Source organism: Chiloscyllium plagiosum, chromosome 4 (genome assembly GCF_004010195.1).
Source record: "Chiloscyllium plagiosum isolate BGI_BamShark_2017 chromosome 4, ASM401019v2, whole genome shotgun sequence".
Classification (NCBI taxonomy): domain Eukaryota; kingdom Metazoa; phylum Chordata; class Chondrichthyes; order Orectolobiformes; family Hemiscylliidae; genus Chiloscyllium; species Chiloscyllium plagiosum.
This window is the reverse complement of record NC_057713.1, coordinates 132,251,261-132,259,557: the sequence shown is the minus strand read 5'-3', so window position 1 is coordinate 132,259,557 and position 8,297 is coordinate 132,251,261.

The following is an 8,297-nucleotide window of genomic DNA, read 5'->3' as shown; positions in this document are numbered from 1 at the left end:
GCGACCACAGAAGGAGTCAACTTGGACCCCACCGAAGGGCCGCTGCTGGGCTTAACGTGTGCTCAAACCGTCAGGAAATATATAAATGCCAGATTCATCAGCCGTACCTACAAGGTTGATTACAACGTAACACCATCCGTGCTTTCAAAACCAATCACAACATTGTCATCAAACCAGCAGATAAAGGAGGAATCATCATCATTCAGAATTGAACAGATTACACTGCAAGGAAGTGTACCGACAACTTCACAACCAGGAACACTATAGGCAATTACCAGCTAATCTGACCAAAGAGCACACCCGTGAACTAAACACAGTAATCAGGACTTTGGATCCAGTCCTTCACAGTTACCTAGCCACCCTCATCCCACATACTTCTCGTGTAGATGATTTCTATTGCCTTCCAAAGATGCACAAAGCCAACAGACCAGGATATCCCATCGTATTGGGCAATGGAGACCCTGTGTGAGAACCTCTCTGGCTGTGTCAAAGGCATCTTGAAACCCATTGTATAGGGGACCCCCAGCTTCTGTCGTGACACTACAGATTTCTTACAGAAACTCAGCACCAACGGACCAGTCAAACCAGGAACATTCCTCATCATAATGGACATTTCAGCACTCTAAACCAGCAACTCCCATGATGATGGCATTGCGGCAACAGCCTCAGTACTCAACACCAACTGCCAATCTCTGAGCACTATCCTACAACTCATCCGTTTTATCCTCGACCACAACATTTTCACCTTTGACAACCAGTGCTTCATTCAGACACACAGAACGGATGAATGGACACACACAACGATCAGCTAGGAGTGTTCCATCCCAATTGGAGAGCACTTCAGCAGTCTGGGACGTTTGGTGACCATCCTCCAAGGCAGACTTCGGGACAGGCAACAACGCAATGTGGCCGAGCATAGGCTGATAACCAAGTTCAGTACCCATGGGGATGGCCTCACCCGGGACCTTGGGTTCATGTCACACTACAGTGATCCCACTGCACTGCATACAAGCACGCGTACACACACACACACCCCTACAGACCCATACACACACACCCTTTCTCATATGCAAGTTGTCTTTCATATGCTCACACACACACCCACACTCACTTACACATGCACCCTCTCAGACGTATACCCCTTTATACACACACACAGGTTTGTGGGGTGAATTTGTACTTACATGGATTCATGCAGTTTTTGAGCAAAATAAAATGCAAGATTCTGTAAGTCCCTTTTTAGGAACAGAATCTGTGAATATTGGAGCACAGACAGACAGACAGACTTTAACTCTCACCTTCAATGCATTATCTGAGCTGACATGGCACCTATTGTTAAAGTTCACTTGCGAATGTAACTTTAAGAAACATTCCTGGGTTTTACATATGAAAGAACTGAAACCAACATGGTCATTCTAAAAGATGAAAGATTTAACAAACTATCCAGGTTTTTTTCAAGATATCATTTCATTGCATCACACTGTAAACTTTTGCTATAAATTCTGTGTTGTACGATCTTAAACTCCACAACCGCCTGATGGAGGAGCAGCGCTCCAAAAGTGAATGCTTCTCAATAAACCTGTTGGGCTATAACCTGGTGTTGTGTGATTTTTAACTTTGTACATCCCAGTCCAACACTGGTACATCCAAGTCAATTTTAAAACCTCTTAATCCTACACTGTTAGGACACTACACCACCTATAAACATGCAAACATTCTATTAATTCCTGCCATCAAACGCCTCCGTTTCTCTTCCACATCTCAACAATGCATTGACAATCACATTTTCTTGTCCTGTCACATGCACAATTTTCAAATCGAATGAATGGCTGTAACAACAAGCTCTATCTTAACAGTCTGGAATTTTTGTCACTAAACTTCCCCACAAACTTCAATGGGTTATGTTCAGTGTACAAGATCATCTCAGATACATTATTGGTAATATAAATATTGAAATGTTGTAACACCAACACCACGCTCAAAGTCTCCTTCCCAACTGTTAAATATTTCTGTTGATGAACAGTCAATTTCCTGGAGAAATATCCAGTAGGTCTTGTAATTTTCATGCGGTCCTCCTGTAAAAGCACAGCACCGACACCCACATCACTCACATTGATAGCCACCTTGAATGGCCTTGCATAATTAGATGTGACTACCACTGAGGCAGTGGTTAACACAGGTTTCAGGCTGTCAAATGCCTTCAGACTTCTGCCTTTCTTTAGCAATTCAGTAAGTGAAGCAGTCATACTGCTAGAATTTTCGATAAAGTCCACTCGATCCCAGGGACTGTAGCACTACTCATTTGATCAATGGTATGCGAAACTCCCCATTTACCTTTGTTTTTGCATTTTGATCAAACAATTCTGATAAATCTTGCAAATGTTCCTTCCATGTCTGACCAGAAGTCACCAGGTCATCTGTATATATGACACAATAGGGTAATCTGGAAAATACCTTAGCGGTAGTCTTTGAAATGTGGCTGGCACATTTTTCATACCAAACGGCATGACTTTAAATTGATATAGGAGGAGAAAGTGAGGTCTGCAGATGCTGGAGATCAGAGATGGAAATGTGTTGCTGGAAAAGCGCAGCAGGTCAGGCAGCATCTAGGGAACAGGAGAATCGACGTTTCGGGCATTAGCCCTTCTTCATTCCTGAAGAAGGGCTAATGCCCGAAACGTCGATTCTCCTGTTCCCTAGATGCTGCCTGACCTGCTGCGCTTTTCCAGCAACACATTTCCATCTTTAAATTGATATACTTCAGTTACCTTTATGAAAGCCAAAATCGTCTTCGTTCTTTTGGATAGAGGTACCTGCCAATATTCTCTGAGTACGTCCGACTTAGAAATATAAGTTGCTTATCCCACCTTATCAACACAGTCTTCCAAACATGGAATCGAATATACAGCAGTCTTTGTAACTTCATTGAGTTTGCGATAGTCCACACAACAGTTGTGTACCATTTGGTTTTGGCACCATTACTATGGGTGAGCTCCAGTCACTGTAACTCACTTTGATTATGTCATCTTGGAGCATGCCTTCAATCACCCTTTGAACCTGTGCCAACTTTAGAGGGTTATACCTATAAGGATGTTGCTTAATTGGAACAGCATCTCCTATATCTACATCATGCAAAATTAGGTTAGTACTTCCCAGCTAATTTCCATATATTTTCCCCCCCCCCCCCCCCCCCCCATGCAATAGTAATAACTCTTTCAGGTCATTTCGATTTTCGCCTGCAAGGTAATTCAATTAATTATCCCAATTTTTGAAAACTTCCTCATTGTCCAACTTAATTTGAGGAACGTCCAATTTAGAATCCTCTCAGCTTGGTTCTTCACTCTGTGTGTAAATAACACAGTCTCCTTTTGTTTTCCTTCCCTGTCAAAATAACTTTTGAGCATATTCACTTGACACACTCTGAGATTTCTTTCTGTCTGGAGTCCTTATCAAATAGTTCACCTCCCTCAATCTCCTTTTGACTTAATAAAGTCCATTAAATCTTGCTTTTAAAACTTCACCTGTCACAGGAAGTAACACAAACAGGTTATCCCTGATGGTAAAATTGCAAGTTTTTGATTTCTTGTCTGCTTCCCATTTCATTGTATGTTGTCATACTTTTAAATGCTGAAAAATGTGTTGCTGGAAAAGCGCAGCAGGTCATCAAAGGAGCTTTGATGCTGCCTGACCTGCTGCGCTTTTCCAGCAACACATTTTTCAGCTCTGATCTCCAGCATCTGCAGTCCTCACTTTCTTCTAGATAATTTTTAAATGCTGTCTAGCCAACTCCCCATCTATTTAATTGTTCCTAAAATCTGACCCACTGTCCAAATAATGTGGCCTTTGAATTCTGACTGACCAATTTCTCCTTAATCAATTTTAGTGGTCCTCTCACTTCATGTCCAAAAACTAATTTTTGGGCATAAAGGGGCAGCACAGTGGCTCAATGATTAGCACTGCTGCCTCACAGCACCAGGGTCCCAGGTTCAATTCCAGCCTCGGGCGACTGTCTGTGTGGAGTTTGCACATGCTCCCCTTGTCTGCATGGGTTTCCTCCCACAGTCCAAAGATGTGCAGGTCAGGTGAATTGGCCGTGCTAAATTGCCCATAGTGTTAGGTACATTAGTCAGAGGGAAATGGGTCTGGTTGGATTACTCTTCGGAGGGTTAGTGTGGACTTATTGGGCCGAAGGGCCTGTTTCCACACTGTAGGGAATCTAATCTAATCTAATTCAAATTGACTGAATTTAGTCGATTCATTTCATGTATCTCTGATCGCACAAAGTACAAATGGAATTTCTTTATCCCAATCATCTGGATTGACTTGAGTATAAGCCCTCACCATGGTCTTTAATGTCTGATGCCACCTTTCTAGCACTCCCTGCGATTCTGGATGGTATGTAGATTTGAATTGTTTTATTCCTAAGCTGTCCATAGTTTCCTTCATTAATTTTTATGTGAAGTTTGACCCTTGATCTGATTGTATCTCTGTGGGTAGTCTGTAACTAGTGAAAGATTTGAGTAACTCCTCTGCAATCCTTTTAGCTATGATATTGCATAATGGAACAGCCTCTGGAAATTTAATGGACACATCCATTATTGTTAACAAATACTAATTCCCCCTTTTTGTTTTAAGTATGCAATCAATTTCGACTCTTGTGAAAGGTTGCTCAAATGCAGGAATAGACATTAAAGGTGCAAGTTTTATTACTGCCTGTGGTTTTCCAACTACCTGATATGTATGACATGTCTGGCAAAATGTAATTCCATCCTTGTGCAAGCTGGTTAAAATGTTTTTGTATTTTAGCTTGAGATTTTCTTATCCCTAAATGACCTCCTACGTAGTTCATGTGCTAGCCGCTACACATCCTTTCTATAACCCACTGGCAATACGACTTGATGAACGTCTGCCCATTTCACATCTGCCTGAATATATGATGGTTTCATTTCCTCTTTAAGCTACATCTGGGATACATCTAGGTTCTTCTTCTGTGCATGCTTTTTGATACAATTGGTTTAGTTTTTCATCTTTCTGCTGTAATTCAATTAATTTCTCTGAACTAAAGATGTCTGCTTTGACAGTCATTCGCTCCTATTTTGTGTCAATCATTTGATCAAACATGGTCTCTGCTAATTCCGCTTCAACTTTCTTATCTGTACTCTTTGATCTCTCCTGTTTCAACTAGTGACTTTGTGACCTCATTACCACACAGTCAGGAAAAATCTCAGCATATGTGTCCTGTAATAATTGCCTGAGTTTCCACTGGGTTTTCAGTAGGCAACACTCCATGTGAACAAGATATATCATTAGCAAGGACAAACTGTATTCCTCGAGCTGAGAGTTTGTCTAGTACTCCTACCACAACTTCTCCACTCTTCACTGGACACTCAATCTCAATTTACATGGTTGAACACTTGTCTCATTGTGAATTTCTATTACTAGCACCTTTTCCGGCAATAGTCTTTCAGAGGTCCATATTTCCTCATCCTTCAAGATCAAAGATTGAAAGGATCCTGTATCTCTTAATATTGTAACCTCTTTACCTGCTGTTCCTGACCTATATGAGTAAACTTTACCTTTGCCGGTTTAAGAAGGTCTGGCAATTCCTCCTTAACCAACCTCTGACCAAGTTGTGCATTCTGGTGCAGCTTTTTAGCCTCCACTGTCCTTACCCTGTTTTCCTACATCTGGTTTCCCAGTGCTTTTCCTAACCCACCAACACTGATTCCACATAGCCTACTTTATTGCAGTGAAAATACCAGAGCTTTTTAACTTCTCTTTCCCCTTCAAGGGTTTCCTTTTTACCCTGTGGTAAGTTATCCTTGTGATCTTCACTGAGATCTACCTTTCCCTTTCCACGTAAGGATTTCTCTTTTCCCCAATTTCTATCCCTCACGGATTGAAACTGATTTTGGAAGCGAAACTTTGATTTATGGACCAACTTTTAACTATCAGCTGCTAATCTTGCCATTTTAACTCTCTGTTCTTTCACATGAGTTCTCACAATCTCAGGAAGTGAATTTTTGAACTCCTCCTAAATAATCGTCTCTCTAAGATGGTCACTGGTTTGTTCTATTTTTAGTGCTCTTATCCATCTGTCAAAATTACTTTGTTTGATCCTTTCAAAGTCAATGTATGTTTGAACAGAGTCCCTCCTTAGATTCCTGAAACATTGTCTGTAGGCGTCTGACACAAGCTCTTGTGCACTTAAAATGGCTTTCTTCATCTCCTATGCCCCAAATACCTCCTCTAATAGTCATACAAATACCTCTTGAGCTCTACCTACAAATTTTATTTGAATCAACAAAACCCACATGGTCACTGGCCACTACATTTTTTTAGCCACCTTCTCAAATGAGATGAAAAAGGCTTCTGTATCCTTCACATCAAATTTAGGCAATGTTTGAATATATTTAAACAGATTCTCACCAGGCCTTTAGCAACCATGGGTTTGCTCATCCTCACTCTCTTCCTCACTAAGTGTACCTTCAGCCTTCATCTCCATCCCTTTGAGATGACTTTCCTGTTTAAGTCTAGATTAGAGTGGTGCTGGAAAAGCACAGCGTGTCAAGCAGCATTCAAGGAACAGGAAAATTGACGTTTCAGACAAAAGCCCTTCATCGGGAATGAAAAGCAGCACCAGCACCATTCTGATCTCCAGCATCTGCAGTCCTCACTTTTTCCTGTTTAAGTGACAATTTCTGAAGTTCAAACTCCCTCTCTTTCTTCTTTTCCTCTCTCTCTTTCTCTTTCTGTTCTGCTAAAGCAATTCGTTCTTTTTCCTCTGTTTTTAATTGTAATTTAGTTTCATTTCTTTTGCCCTTTCCCTTTCTTTCTAACTCAAGCTGCTTTATTTTCAATTGAATTTTAGCGTCTCTAAAGATTCTATAGAACAAATAGAATATAGTTCTATAGAGCAAATCTGGCAAAGAGCCCCCAGGAGAATTGACGTTTCAGGCATAAGACCTTCATCAGGACTTATTTCAATTCTCCTGCTCTTCGGATGCTGCCTGACCAGCCGTGCTTTTCCAGCACCACACTCTTCGACTCTGATCTCCACATCTGCAGTCCTCACTTTCTCCCATTTCAGAGAAAAGCTGAGCTGGGAGAACTGACCATTCCCCTTTCATTGTACAAGTGAGTTTTGTTTTCAACTTGAAAGCCTTTTGCCTGAGGCAGTACCGGTTAGCTATAATCAAAAAAGGACAACATAACCTTGTTAAAGGAGCATCATCATCACAAGAGTTAAAGACGAGAGAATTGGTGTTTTGGAAATGCAGTTGTAGATGAATTAGGAGATTTTTCCAGAGGTGGACATAGAGGGACAAATGTGGGGCAAGAGCAGTTAGACATCAGTGAAATACAATACAAGTAAGTGATCAGTGACCCTATATCTGTATTCAACGTAAGATCAGTAAGGCCATAAGAAATGGAAAGGTTAAGAGTACGCTAGGAATGTGAGGTGCGGGCATGACAGGGAGATCAAAAAATAAGGAAGAATGGGCATGCATTGGAGAGAAAACATGAATTAATTTGGAAATTTCAATCACACAAGATGAGTCACTCCAAAAGAATTTTTATAGCACTTATATTGTCACTAGAGAATAGAGGTGAGGCATTCTTCCTCCAGGCTTTGGGTGGTAAGGGTTTGGCAATGATGAAGGTTGTGAAACCCAAAAAGTAAAATGTTCTGTTTCACTGGCTTATCCTAGCGCTTAGAGGCAAAGGGAATTCAAGGGTTAAAGGTCCCATATTGGAATGATTCTCTATTATTCAATTGTATGTGAATACAGGCAGAGACCAGAGATCACAGCAGGGATCTGGCTGCCCCTGAACCACCAAAGCCATCTGGAGCCATACGTGTGTATTTCACTCCCAGCTACAAGTGAAGATACTTGCTTTTTGAATAGGAATGTCAGCACTGATCAGACATCCCACTAACTACCTCCTGTTTCCATTCATATACAGGGGAACCTCAACTGTCTGAATACCAGTTATCCGAAAATCGGATTATCCGAGGGAGATCTTGAGGTCCTGATAGAAACATTACATCAAAGACGTGTTCCCAACAGTGATCGCGTATTTTGTTTACAGTGATTAAATAGGCACCGTCTCCAAATGACTGACCTCCCGCTCTCTCACTCCCCATACTTTCCCTTGACTTCTACAGAGGAGTGTAGTCTTGACCCCCCCGCCCCCCCCCGTCCGTGGAACCTGTCAAAAGTTGTAGTAAAAAGTTGTGTGTGTGGCTGTGCACTCTTTGGAGACTTACCCCACAAAGGCAGCTGCAGCAGCAG